The sequence below is a fragment of the Schistocerca cancellata genome, chromosome 8, assembly GCF_023864275.1.
Source record: "Schistocerca cancellata isolate TAMUIC-IGC-003103 chromosome 8, iqSchCanc2.1, whole genome shotgun sequence".
Lineage (NCBI taxonomy): Eukaryota > Metazoa > Arthropoda > Insecta > Orthoptera > Acrididae > Schistocerca > Schistocerca cancellata.
Window position 1 is genome coordinate 86,202,323 of NC_064633.1, and position 14,326 is coordinate 86,216,648.

A 14,326-nucleotide genomic window follows, 5' to 3' on the forward strand; every position below is an offset into this window, starting at 1 on the left:
CAACGTATTTTTTTAATTTTCCTAGTTACAGTGTAAAATTAAAACCTTATACAATAACTAAATCGTTTTGTAAAATTAACAAATTAACTACTTCAAACTCAGACTATTACGAAAATCTCTGTCTGGAAGACATTCTCGATAAGTTTTGTTTCATTCGGCACATTCTCCCATTCTTATTATAGTTCGCCTGGAAGTCCCAGCTATTTTTTAATAGTTGATTTCATTCATTCGAATTTTATCTTCTTCTGCTTTCCTCTTTATCTAAATCATTATGCGCTGTAAGGGAAATTGTCTTTGTTAGATTATTGCTCTTTCCGACACTGTACATTCATGTTTATTCTTTATAGCGAGCTCAACAGCTTTAAATTTATTAAAAGAAGGGGGCACTTTCCACTTAGACAGTGTTTATGCAGATCTCTCTTTCGTCACACAACCTTTTAAGCCATTATCGAGGAGTTTAGTTCGAAAAGGTGCCATACAGATGAAAATAGCAGCGTATTCACATTTGAGCCCCCGTTAGTATTGATATTTAAATTGCACTATTCTTGATGGTTTGACATGTATTCGGTGCTGTGATGGTCCCACGATCGGTTTTCTTCCCCGTCCTTGTTCTTGTAGCCCATTTCTAATTACCTTATTGTCGGTAGGTCGTTAAACCAAAATACTCTTCCTTGTTCGATGATACGGACAAGGTCGTTATAGATATTTGGAATCTGTACATTTGAGTGTGACTGCTGTCTCACCAAAGGTTTCCGTAAGTCTAGGTCAACACGAGAGTGCCCGTCAGTGGCACGTAAATAACTATACAAATTATCTCCTCAAATTGACAAACTACGGCATAGCAGTCCAAAATTATTATTATAACCATAATAATTTTATTATTATTTTTAATCTGAGAGACTGTAAAGTTTCGTAATCTTTCCAAATCAGCCACATGTATTCTAAAGTTGTCTCGTCAGTTCAACATTCCGCAAGTAATACGTAGGAAGACTGCATGAAAAATCGTAACGACTGTGTTACTCAAGTGCAACATTCCGACACTACCGTACAGTGTTCCAGAATTATTTTTTCAATTCGGCATTCAGTAAACCTCCTCAATCTTTTCCAACCCACCGCATTGTATTCCGAAGTTTCCTCGTTCAATCCCACGTGCGCTTAACCGCGAACAACATACTGCATGTGATACGTAGGAAGTCTGCACGAGTGGTCTTAACGATTGATGTTACCCGTCTGCAACGTTCCGAAACTGTGTTACAGTATTTCAGAATTTCTTTTTTGAATTCGACAGTCAATAAACCAAAGTAATCTTAACGAACCTACGCCATCCTATTTCCGAGTTGTCACTTTCGACAGTCACTAAACCACAAACAACATATCGCATGTAATACGTAAGAAGTCTGCAAACAAAATTTTGATTTGCATTGTGACCCATGATACTTCATGTTTGCCAATAATTTATAGTCGCGTAGCAGTGCAATGAATGAACGAGAAAAGCAGAGTTTACTTCCAAAAACGCCGCGACGCTGCAGCCTAGCGCATCTCGTGGCGAAGTTCGTGCTGCACGTAACAGATGTCGCCACGGGTACCACGTAGCGTCGATCGCCAGAAGTGAGGCGCCCGCTTTCAAAATGTATCGGGATTCGACGCCGTTGCAGAACTGAGGATTCCGAAATCAGACTGTAAATTTAGTACGGGTTTACAGCTGCAGTTAGAAGTATGCTACAAAAACTGGAAGTGGTCAGGTAGTGCAAGGAAACATGTAAGACTTCCTGCTGAATTGCTCGTATGATACAAGTTTACACTGTCTGCCAGGCCAGAACTCTAACCCAGGACAAAGCACAACCATACCACACGCATCAGTGCTTCACCGTGACATAGACTCCTCCCTTTTCATTCCAAACCCTCACACGGTGTTGTTGCGAATTAACGATGAGTGGAGTAACAAGAATATTTGTAATGCATATCAATTTCGATTAATGTTATTTGCTCTTGGAATCACTAAAGATGTAAGTTATCAGACATTCTTCAATTAAGATGATTAAAAAAAGTTTGTTCTTGCAGGTGACACAAAGATTGCTGTCAAAGGCGTGGGACGTAATACAAATGATGTAGCTGGAGTTGTAGAACTACCGTAGGCTATGATAAGTAAGCGCACACAACGGCAGTATTCCTAGTAGCCTTGGCCAGTTAAGAACGTAACCACGTTATCTGTACGTTACGCGTGTTGCATACCTATAGGGCGTTACCTCATTTCTATCGCTTTGTTTGCGTATGCGATCAGCGTCTTACTCGATTCTCCTCCAAACCGGAAGCGGTGAACCGACTAGAAACTGAGTGGCAGTACATAAAGGGCCGTGTAAACGACAGAACGTGTTTCTCCTACATGGTTGTCCTCCTGTCTGTTACTGAAAAATAATCAGTGTTTATAGCGAAATTGTCAATATTTAATTCTGGTTTTATTCGAAAACAGTTGCCTTGTTACTTGAAACAGAGAGATGTTGCAGTAAAAATTAAAAAAAAAACAAGAAACAGGTTTATCATATAGCGCTAAAAAATGCAACATACTAAAAAATAAAAAAATAACGTTAAACAGAAACACACCAAACAAGGTTTCAATATATAGTCGAGTTTTTATAGAACATGTTTCTGTTATTCATACACGAAATTCACACTTATCAAGAATAACAAGAAAGTCTTGCATTTGATCATGATGAGGAACGTTCTGCTTAGTGTAAAAGAACCAAAATAATTACGCTCTAAGAATAAAAGACGCACCACGAAAGAATTATACGAATGGATGGAAACCGGTAGATGTAAAGTACGTGTGCAGACAAACAAATGATTACAATTTCAGAAACAGTGGATGGTGTCCTCAAGAGAAAGAGCTTCACAAATAGTGCAAGTCAGTAACGACTTGGTCTACATCTGGCCCTTGTGCAAGCAGTTATTCGGCTCGGCATGGATTGATAGAGTTGTAGGATGTCTTCCTGAGGGATATCGTGCCAAATTGTGTCTAACTAGTGCGTTTAATCGTTCGAATCCAGAGATAGTTGGTGGGCCTTGCCATAAGGCTCCAAACGTTCTCAATTTGGAGGAGATCTAACGGGCCTTGCTAGCCAAGATAGGGTTTGGCAAGCACGAAGACAAGCATTATGAACTGATTCTAGAGATTTTCTTTCTGCAGCGGAGAGTGCGCTGATATGAAACTTCCTGGCAGATTAAAACTGTGTGCCGGGCCGAGACTCGAACTCGGGACCTTCGCCTTTCGCGGGCAAGTGCTCTACCAACTGAGCTACCCAAGCACGACTCACGCCCGGTCCCCACAGCTTTACTTCTGCCCGTATCTCGTCTCCTACCTTCCAAACTTTACAGAAGCTCTCCTGCGAACCTTGCAGAACTAGCACTCCTGAAAGAAAGGATATTGCTGGGACATGGCTTAGCTACAGCCTGGGGATGTTTCTAGAATGAGAGTTTCACTCCGCTGCAGAAAATCTCATTCTGGAAACATTCCTCAGGCTGTGGAACACCTTACACGTCCAGAAATGCTACAGAATGCCTCCAGGAACACTCTTCTGAGTTTCAACACTCACGCTGCTGCCAAACTCCCCGGACATGAACTTTCATATCTGGGGTGTTTTGCAACGTGCTGCTCGGAAGACATCTCCACCACATTATGGACAGCCATGCTCGATTGATGGTGTCAGTTCCCTCCAGCAGTACTTCAGACATTAGTCGAGCCCATGCCACGTTGTGTTGCGGCATTTCTCCGTGCTCAGCAAGGGGTGGGGGGTCCTACACGGCGTTAGGCAGGTGTCATGTCCATTACGATTATCCGGGCTGTTATGCCGTGGTCGGTTGATGAATTCTGTGGTGATTCCCAACGTTTCGTCTCCGACTGCGGGAGACATCTTCAAGGGGGTTCCTCCCTACCATGTCTCCACAGCACAGCACAGCCGGTTCCACGAACATCTGAACAGTATAAACTCGAGAATTCAGTTTACAATGGAGGAGGAGGTAGACGGCAAACTACATTTCCTCGATGTGCCTTGTGTTTAGAAACGAAAATGGTAGTTTGGGCCACTCAGTGTACCGCAAACCCACGCACACGGACCGTTATTTGCAGCGGGATTCGAACCACCACCCACAACAGAAGCGGGGTGTTATCAACACGTTAGCGGACAGAGCTAGAAATATTTGTGAACCTGAGTTGCTCGACGCTGAGATGGAACATCTCCACAATGCCCTAATGAAGAACGGATATTCGTCCGCCGAAATAAAACGTGCGTTGAGGCAGCCACGCAGAAATCATACTGACGTACAGGCTACTGCAAAATCTAAGGTTTTCCTGCCGTTTGTTAAAAATGTAACGGAAAGAATAGGGAGGATCTTGACGAAGCGGAATATTACCGTAATTTACAAGCCCACCAGGAAGATACAGGAATACCTTAAGCCTGCCAAGGACGCTCGCAAACCATTGGAAAAATCTGGAGTGTATAGGATCCCATGCAGCTGTGGTGATGTTTATGTGGGTACCACTAAAAGAACTGTTTCTAAACGTTTGGAAGAGCACAAGGGAAATTGTAGAAGAGGAGAAACGGAACGATCAGCTGTTGCGGAGCATGCTTTCCAGCCAGGGAACCACAATATTCGTTTCGAGGAGACGCAAGTACTAGCGGCCACGAGCGGATATTACGAAAGGCTCTACAGGGAGGCAATCGAAATCGCTAAACACCCAAATAATTTCAACCGAAAGGAGGAGGGCGTCAAATTAAACGGTATATGGATGCCGGTGTTAAAGAAGATGTGTACCACCTGTCCACTACTGGGTGATGGCAACGGCGATCGACGGCGACGGACAGCGGCCAATTGCACTGACGTTTTCAAAACACGTGACGTCACGCCGCGGCGCGGGGGCGCGCGGACACGGAATTTAGCGGCAGTCAGTAGCGAGCCAGTGTGTGTGTTGGACCTTCCATCGAGCTACGGACCCCCTTGAAGATGTCTCCCGCAGTCGGAGACGAAACGTTGGGAATCACCACAGAATTCATCAACCGACCACGGCATAACAGCCCGTATAATCGTAATGGACATGATATTTCCGGCCGTGAAAGTCTACATTTTAGTATTAGGCAGGTGTACCAGTTTGTTTGCCTTTTCAGCGTAAAATGTTATTCACACCTTTAAGAAGTTCGTAATTTACATGTTATTAAATCTAAGTGTGCACTCATCACTGTCAATGCTTCACTGATATATAAGGTGGACACTCCTCTGTAGACTACGTGCATACATTCATATAAGTGGGAGTCCGCTGTACCTCTTTTGTCTCTACCTACGTTTGGGAGAGTTAGTCTTTGCGCCATTGTCTCACAGTAGACTATCTTTCCGCTTCTGTCTCGCCTTCCCTCAGTCTTCCTGTGTTTTGCTGGTTCCTCTTTTGGATTGACGCATGACTTCAGGTTTGTTTTTGGCAGCAGGTAGGAACGGCCGCTGAATGGCGCCTTCCCCTGGCTGGAATGTTTTGCAGAGTCAGTTAGGTTGCAAACCAATACACGTGGTCCAACCGTCAGGTACGCACCTGAAGACTATCCGGTGTTAAACAAACCTTTTAAGAAAAGCAACTACAGTCGCTTACTAGAGTAAAGCCGTCAGGACCAGATGGAATAGTTATAAGATTCTAGAAAGATTATGCGAAAGAACTTGCTTCTCTTCTAGCTACAGCGTATCGTAGCTCTTTGGAGGAACGAGGGGTACTTAACGACTGGAAAAAATTGCAGCTCATTCCAGTTTCCAAGAAGGGCCTTAGGACAGACGTACATAATTATAGGCACACGTCGTTGTAGAATTATGAGACATGTTTTATACTCAAGAATTATGAAGTTTTTGGAGAACGAAAATCTCCAAATCAACATGGATTCCGCAAACAGAGATCTTGCGCAACTCAGTTCGCATTGTTCCTCCATGAGATCTGTAGCGCTTAGATTGATGTCGTGTTCGTTGAATTCAGGGAGGCATTTGACACATTCCCGCACTGTCGTTTAAGGAAAGACAACTCAACACGTCGCTCTTAAAGCATCAAAATCGACAGACGTAAGTGTAATTTCCGGATTATTCCAAGAAGATTGACACGACTGTTTCCAACGTATACAAATGATCTAGTAGAAAGCGTCGCGTGGTCTTTAAGACTGTTCGCAGATGATGTGGTCGTCTATAACAAAGTATCAGCGCCAGATGACAGTACCGATTTGCACAATGACCTGCAGAGGACTCATGAATGGTACGGCAGTTCACCCTGAACGTGAATAAATGTAAGGTATTGCGGATACACGGGGAAGAAATCCATTACTGTATAGCTATACTGTTGATGAAAAATTGCTGTAGACAGTATCTACCCTAAAATATCCAGGAGTAAGTATCGAGAGCGACCTCAAATGGAATGACCTCACGAAACAAACAGTAGGAAAAGCAGATGCCAGACTCAGATTCGTAGGGAGAATCTTAAGGAAATGTAACGCATCCACGAAGAAGTTGGCTTATAGGGCGTTTGTTGGACGGATTTTTGAGTACTGTTCATCAGTATAGGGTCCTTACCATGTAGGAATGATAGAAGAGACAGAGCGGCGCGTTTCGTCACGGGATCGTTCAGTCAGAGCGAGAGAGTTATGGAGATGCTCAAGAAACTCCATTCGCTGACTTGACAATAGAGGCGGAGAGTGTTACTAGTGGAATTTAGAGAGAGCGCTTCCCTTGAAGAGACGGTAAGCATATAACTTCCTCCCACATTTATCTCGCGTAATGATCACGACCGAAAAATTCGAGAAATTAGAGCCTATACGGAATTTTAGGGACAGTCATTCTTCGCACGAGGTATTTTCGAGAGGAGCGGAGTAGGGGGGATCAGTTGGTGCTACCAGAAGTACCCTCCCATGACGTGATTTTCGGAGTACATCTACATCTACATTTATACTCCGCAAGCCACCCAACGGTGTGTGGCGGAGGGCACTTTACGTGCCACTGTCATTACCTCCCTTTCCTGTTCCAGTCGCGTATGGTTCGCGGGAAGAACGACTGTCTGAAGGCCTCTGTGCGCGCTCTAATCTCTCTAATTTTACATTCGTGATCTCCTCGGGAGGTATAAGTAGGGGGAAGCAATATATTCGATACCTCATCCAGAAACGCTCCCTCTCGAAACCTGGCGAGCAAGCTACACCGCGATGCAGAGCGCCTCTCTTGCAGAGTCTGCCACTTGAGTTTGTTAAACATCTCCGTAACGCTATCACGGTTACCAAATAACCCTGTGACGAAACGCGCCGCTCTCCTTTGGATCTTCTCTATCTCCTCCGTCAACCCGATCTGGTACGGATCCCACACTGATGAGCAATACTCAAGTATAGGTCGAACGAGTGTTTTGTAAGCCACCTCCTTTGTTGATGGACTACATTTTCTAAGGACTCTCCCAATGAATCTCAACCTGGTACCCGCCTTACCAACAATTAATTTTATAAGATCATTCCACTTCAAATCGTTCCGCACGCATACTCCCAGATATTTTACAGAAGTAACTGCTACCAGTGTTTGTTCCGCTATCATATAATCATACAATAAAGGATCCTTCTTTCTATGTATTCGCAATACATTATATTTGTCTATGTTAAGGGTCAGTTGCCACTCCCTGCACCAAGTGCCTATCCGCTGCAGATCTTCCTGCATTTCGCTAGAATTTTCTAATGCTGCAACTTCTCTGTATACTACAGCATCATCCGCGAAAAGCCGCATGGAACTTCCGACACTATCTACTAGGTCATTTATATATGTTGTGAAAAGCAATGGTCCCATAACACTTCCCTGTGGCACGCCAGAGGTTACTTTAATGTCTGTAGACGTCTCTCCGTTGATAACAACATGCTGTGTTCTGTTTGCTAAAAACTCTTCAATCCAGCCACACAGCTGGTCTGATATTCCGTAGGCTCTTACTTTGTTTATCAGGCGACAGTGCGGAACTGTATCGAACGCCTTCCGGAAGTGAAGAAAAATAGCATCTACCTGGGAGCCTGTATCTAATATTTTCTGGGTCTCATGAACAAATAAAGCGAGTTGGGTTTCACACGATCGCTGTTTCCGGAATCCATGTTGATTCCTACATAGTAGATTCTGAGTTTCCAAAAACGACATGATACTCGAGCAAAAAACATGTTCTAAAATTCTACAACAGATCGACGTCAGATCGACGGTGTAGATGTAGATATGTGTTTGGAATTTCTTTCCATTTTCGAGACACGTTGTGTTCACAATACTGAATTCTCCGATAGTTAGCTGAAAAATTTGGAAATTAATGCGTATATTAAAAATATAAACGCTTTTAGCAAAATATTGTACTTTGATTCCCTCCATCACTTGAAGATCTAAGGAGCTACTGCTTTACTTCCTCTGCTAGAACGGAGAGCACCTTCTAGGATCCCTATACCCTGACCTGCAGCGATGTCTGTGGGTTCGTGCTTAACGACGAAGTTGCCTTTTTACGACGTCATGAAGTTAGCCAATCACCAGACCTGGTACCGGTCTGCCCTCAACGGCAGGCTCTTTACTTTCTTAAAATGCCGTGACAGGGTTACACCTGTGTGTGAGTCCTACTCAGTGCAGAGAAACAAAACCACACTTCACAAAGAAAATATCTATGCAGTGCATGATCTGTACATGATGAGGCCGCCCTTTTATACCCCACGGTATTGCTTTCCAGAGTAGCAGATCTGCAGCTGATTTACTGGAGAAAATCAGTGTTATAAACAAAAATTCCTCTAAGACCGCACTCATGTGTTCGCACTTACGTCGGTGTCTGTGGTCCACTACGCTTCATGAAACACCCTTGTAGGTAACGGAAGGTTTCAGTCTCAATTTTATTACGATCCAGAACACAGACATTGTTTCGGTATTACTACCGACTGCTGGCGCACATAAATTCTCAGCTATTCTTTTTCGCAAGTATAATTTGTTGCTGTAGCACTGATCACTGCAGATAAATATCCACTATTTTGCTGAGGTTCTTTTGTTTCAGTGTTGCAGTATAGTTAATCATTTTGAGATGTCAGAAGTGTCTGTTGTTCATAAAGTTACCGTAAGAGGCATTCGTCCTGAATCCCTGAATGCTTTTGGAAATGATTCTAAGATACTGTCTCCCTACCGAAACCCCGCAGACATACCCTGAGGCTACAAAAGTCATGGAATAGAGGAAATGGCTGTGGTATCGTGTACACAAGGTATAAGAGGGTAGCGCATTGAAAGAGCTGTCATTTGTCCTGAGGTGATCCACGTGGGAAGTTTTGTGACGTGATTATGACCGCACAACGGGAATTAAGAGACTTGGAACGCGGAATGGTAGTTGGAGCTAGACGTATGGACATTCTGGACATTCCACTTCGGAAATTGTTCAGGAATTCAATATTCCGAGATCTACAGTGTCAAGAGTGTGCCGAAGATACCAAATTTCAGGCGTTACCTCTCACCACGGACGACGCAATGATCTACGGCCTTCACTTAACGGCCCAGAGCAGCAGCTTTTGCGTAGAGTTGTCAGTGCTAACAGACAAGCAACACTGCACGAAATAACTGCAGAAATCAGTGCGGGATGTACGACGATCGTATCCGTTAGATCAGTGCGGCGAAATTCGGCGTTACTGGACTACGGCAGCAGACGACCGACGCGAATGTCTTTGTTAAGGGGCTCCGGAACGCCCTATACTCGCAATGTTAAAATAACGCTTATAAATTACATCTTTCCTCACAAAGTATTTGAGGTAGGAAGTTGAACTTTTTACAGATTATTTATTGGAATATGGGCTACAATTTAACACAGGGATTTTACAAAATTTTAGTTCAGTTATTAAAGATGATTTTTTTTTTCAATTGTAATGAAAATTCACAACATTTTTTTGCAATTTTTTATTTATATATTCAAAAATATACAGTTTTTTGGAAAAAGGCTGTGTTAAATTATGCAGAAGGTACTGTGTAACATTTACTGAAAGTTTGAAACAAATATGTTTGGAAGATCCTTAGAAAACGTGTAATTAGTATGAGAAAATAAAAGTTTTGGGAATCGAGCGACAAAGATTGGATTAACTTTTTAGTGCATTCCAGGTCCATAGGATGGATTATCTTCATCCTCTGCAAACTCCTCCTCCAGCTTGCTCTTGTTCCTCTTCCTGTTTACTCTTGCTTGTATTTCTAGACTCTTTAAAGCCCTGTCTGCAGCCCGAAGGCGTTCCTTGTCTAAAGCAAGCATCGCTCGTACCATGTTAGAACCTATCTTCATTCCCATATTTCTAAATACCTTGCACCTTACAAGGTTGCCATCATTGAAAGTCGCAACAGCATCATACACACCAAAGTGAAGTGTTTCTATTCCAACAAATACAGTCTTGGGGATTCTAGACCATATAACACTATTTACACTTTCATTGGGGTTTTGAGTTTTTCCGTGAATACACTTTTTCAACAGTTCAGGTGCTGCTAAGTCTCTGAAAATAGGTTTAGCCACAACACATACTTTATCTCACATCACTAAAATGTACCTGATGAACACGGACGTTAATAATAACACCATTTGACAGCAGTTTAACAGCGCCACAGTGGGTCACGCCCATGTAGAACACATTTCAAAAAAAATTGAAAAATAGTTGTAGTCTTCGGAATTGAATAAATTATATATCTATTAAAAGGTAATAGTCTGCAGATTCAGAAAACGCAAAAAAGTAAAAATTGAACTTTTCATGATTTTGAGCCTTTCCGGAGCCCCTTAACAGCACGATATCGCTTGCAACACCTCTCCTAGACTCGTGACCGTATCAGTTGGACGACAGCAAAACCATTGCCCGGTCAGATGAGTGCAGATTTCGGTTGGTGAGAGCTGATGGTAGGGTTCGAGTATTGCGCATGTGGCGGCGCGGTTCTTTCCGTCCCTTTGCGACGAACCTGCACCTACCTCTGAACATTGTCTCAGCAGATCATCAGTGGGGTAATGCAGTCACAGTTTTTAGCCACCGACCTGCTCAATACGCCACGCGGAATTTATGTCTTTTCTCGTCACAAAATTCACTTAAAAATACCGAAATTTCTACACACCCATCGGAATAATTACGCCGTCACTTTACAACACTCTTGATGTATGGAACACTGCTAGATCCGGCAACTTATCATTTCCATCGGAACTACTACTACAAACGTCCGAACTGTTTCATGGCTAGGCTCCGACTCCTCTCTAGAATACTCTTAAGTCTTTTCTACCAGCAGAGAAACGCGCGCGAAGAATATTGCTTTACCATTGGTCAATTTACTCAACACCCAATAGAAAAACAACATTCTCCCCCGTCACTCCGCCCTTTTCATCAATAACCAATCGCAAAATAGTTAACCTAACGACTGCACTTTTTACCGACGTAATTATCTAATATGCTGAAGTTTTGTTCATGCATTAAGTTATTTACTATTTATTTATACCTGAATTAACCTTCCCTTTACCATAAACTTACTTTACAAATCTATTCTACAAAAATCCCCTTGTCCACATTCATACTTCTTCGAAATGTTCCCACACTAAATCCCACTACATAACTCGTTAAACAATTATCTTCATATTAACCTTAAACCACGCTCGCGCATCATTCATACTGCTAAAACAGATTTATAACATTTTACATACACTAAAAGACATAATAACACTTTATGAAAATACTGGAACAGTTTATGAAAAACGTTCTATTACTTTAGTGCACTGTAGTGGGCAAAATCGAAACTAAATCACAGTACCCTATCCAATATTGTCCTCTGTCGGCTGAGACATAAACTACGTGCGCGTCCAGTCTCGCGTCACCACCTGTCACTATCCCGCTGTGAGACACATCTCCCACTTAACCGCCTCCAAGGCAGGATCGTTATACGGGGCTACGCCTCACGCAGACCCCGCGAAGCCACGGACCCAGGTTGTCAACAAGGCACCGTACGAGCTGCTGGGGGCTCCATAGTTGTGGGGATTATGTCTGCATAGAATTGACTGGTTCCTCTGCTGCATCCGAACAGATTGTAATGTTGTTGCATTAATTTGTTCTGAAAGCGGTGCTGATATTCAAGACAATAAAAGCGGGTTCAAAGCTGTGAGCTATCTGGGGAAGTTAACCTTGCATTACTGAGCAACTGTTTCACCAGGTAGCCAGTCTAGCTTACCAAATTCCCAACCAGACTAACATTAATTATAATCTTTTAATAGTCATCTTACGACAACTGGTGATATTTATATAAAAAGAGAATTTAAATAAAAAGAAATAAATCAGTTTATATTTGGACATTTATTTTAACATTGATCATTGTTCCGTTAAAATTTCAGCATATTAAACTTGATTCATAACTAAACTGGTGCCTTATTTAGGATTGTGAAGATGTGAGTTTGTAATCTTACAGAACACATCAAATATGGAGCCAAGATTGGGAGACTGCATACAACACTGCATTCATAAAATAACACACGAAGAACGTTGAAACATATGCAAGAGGAAATTAACCACAACCAACCGATTCAATTTTCGCCCAAAGAAGCTACGTTCGTAGCGCAATCCTGTCCGTCGTGAAATTAGCACACACTGGTATACCAAATGCATACTAACTGTCTGTGAAATCTTCCCAAAAAGAATATCTGAGGGCTACTTTGATGATTACACTACATGTTTCACGTGGTCAACTTGGTTTACACAAAGAGTGTAACTCCACAATAATTTTGATAATTAAAATAAATTACATCGAAACGCAATTTACAATCAAACAATTGTATAAGCACGTGGTACTGGTCTCACAAAGTACACCCCACATGGGTTGAACATAAAGAAAAGTTGCTATATTGAAAAATATTGTCAAGATGAGACGTTATAATCTCACACACATTCGCATTTAAGATTGGTGATCTTAGTTAGAGTTACAGATCATCAACACGTGGTTCCACATTACTCACAAAGTAGTGACAAAGCAACTACTGGAAGATATTCTGAACTTCACACTCGAATTACACTGCGTTGCAATTTAAGATAGCATTATACTAGATCTAAACCTGAAATAAAGGTAATTAAATTTTCAGTTAGGCTGAACTTAAGAAATCCATTGTCCTACGGACTTAGCAGAGACGCGCTTAGCTGGAGATCTTACCACTTCAGACGCTCACTGCGGACAGACTGCCCTGGGCCCCTACCGAGGGTACCTCACAGATACAAACGGAAGTGACGAGAGAGGCAGCTTCCTATACCAACATGACAAGGGACGGACAGGACCATACTAAGAATAGAAACCTCTTTGCTTTTAGAAAACATAGCTACCTGTTCCGACGTTGGTCCTACTGTTCTCTAGCAGACAGAGGCTTGTCTGGTACCATCAAGCATGCAACTAGAAATACATTTGCTCCTTCATCCTTTCACACAGAAGGGAAGGGGGATGACAGTATCTTATCATATACAGTATATAAAAGAAAGCAGATGTAGGTTCCGTATGAGACTGTGTGACATGAATTACATATAAACTGTGTTTTAAAGTGTAGCAGTGTCACAGATCGTTCTTGTTTATGTGTAAAAGTAACACGTTCCACTACTCAGTCTCCTCCCAGATAGAGTCAGAAACACCACAGTAAATTTAGAAGTGGAATTTATGCCGTAAATGACAACAGATATAAGAAATTAACGTGAAAGGAATCCAACAGAGACCTTTCAAGGTCATTAATTGAAAATGGCTATGCTCTGCTACTTGGAAACCACTTTCAGCCATTCATGGATTTCACGTTCCCAGACAAAAATGTCATGTCACCAGTTCACAGCTGTTTGCGATTGGTTTGAAGAACATTCTGGCCAATTCGAGCGAATGATTTGGTCACTGGGATTGCCCTACATGAATCTAGAGGTCGGTTCGTGCTCAGATTCCCTCACCGCAACACTTTCGCAACTACGGAAGGCTATAGAGCCAGCATGACCCAGTGTTTTTACAGAGGACTTCCAACGACTTGTTGAGTCAATGCCACATCGAGCTGCTGCCCTACACTGGGTAAGAGGAGGTCCGACACGATATGAGGAGGTATTCCATGACTTTTGTTACCTCAGTATAGATACATACGAGGTGCGACAACAAAGTAATGAGACTGAATTTCTTTTCAAGATGTGGCAACCCTGCAGGCTTGCATAGGCACAATATATTTGACCTTGGTCTATAAGCTGCCTCTAGTCCTAGCGGCACATCGATGCAACTGTTCAGTCGTGAGTTGTGCTGCAATAAGTTAACACATGTTTGTGTCTCTCGTCATGGAAAT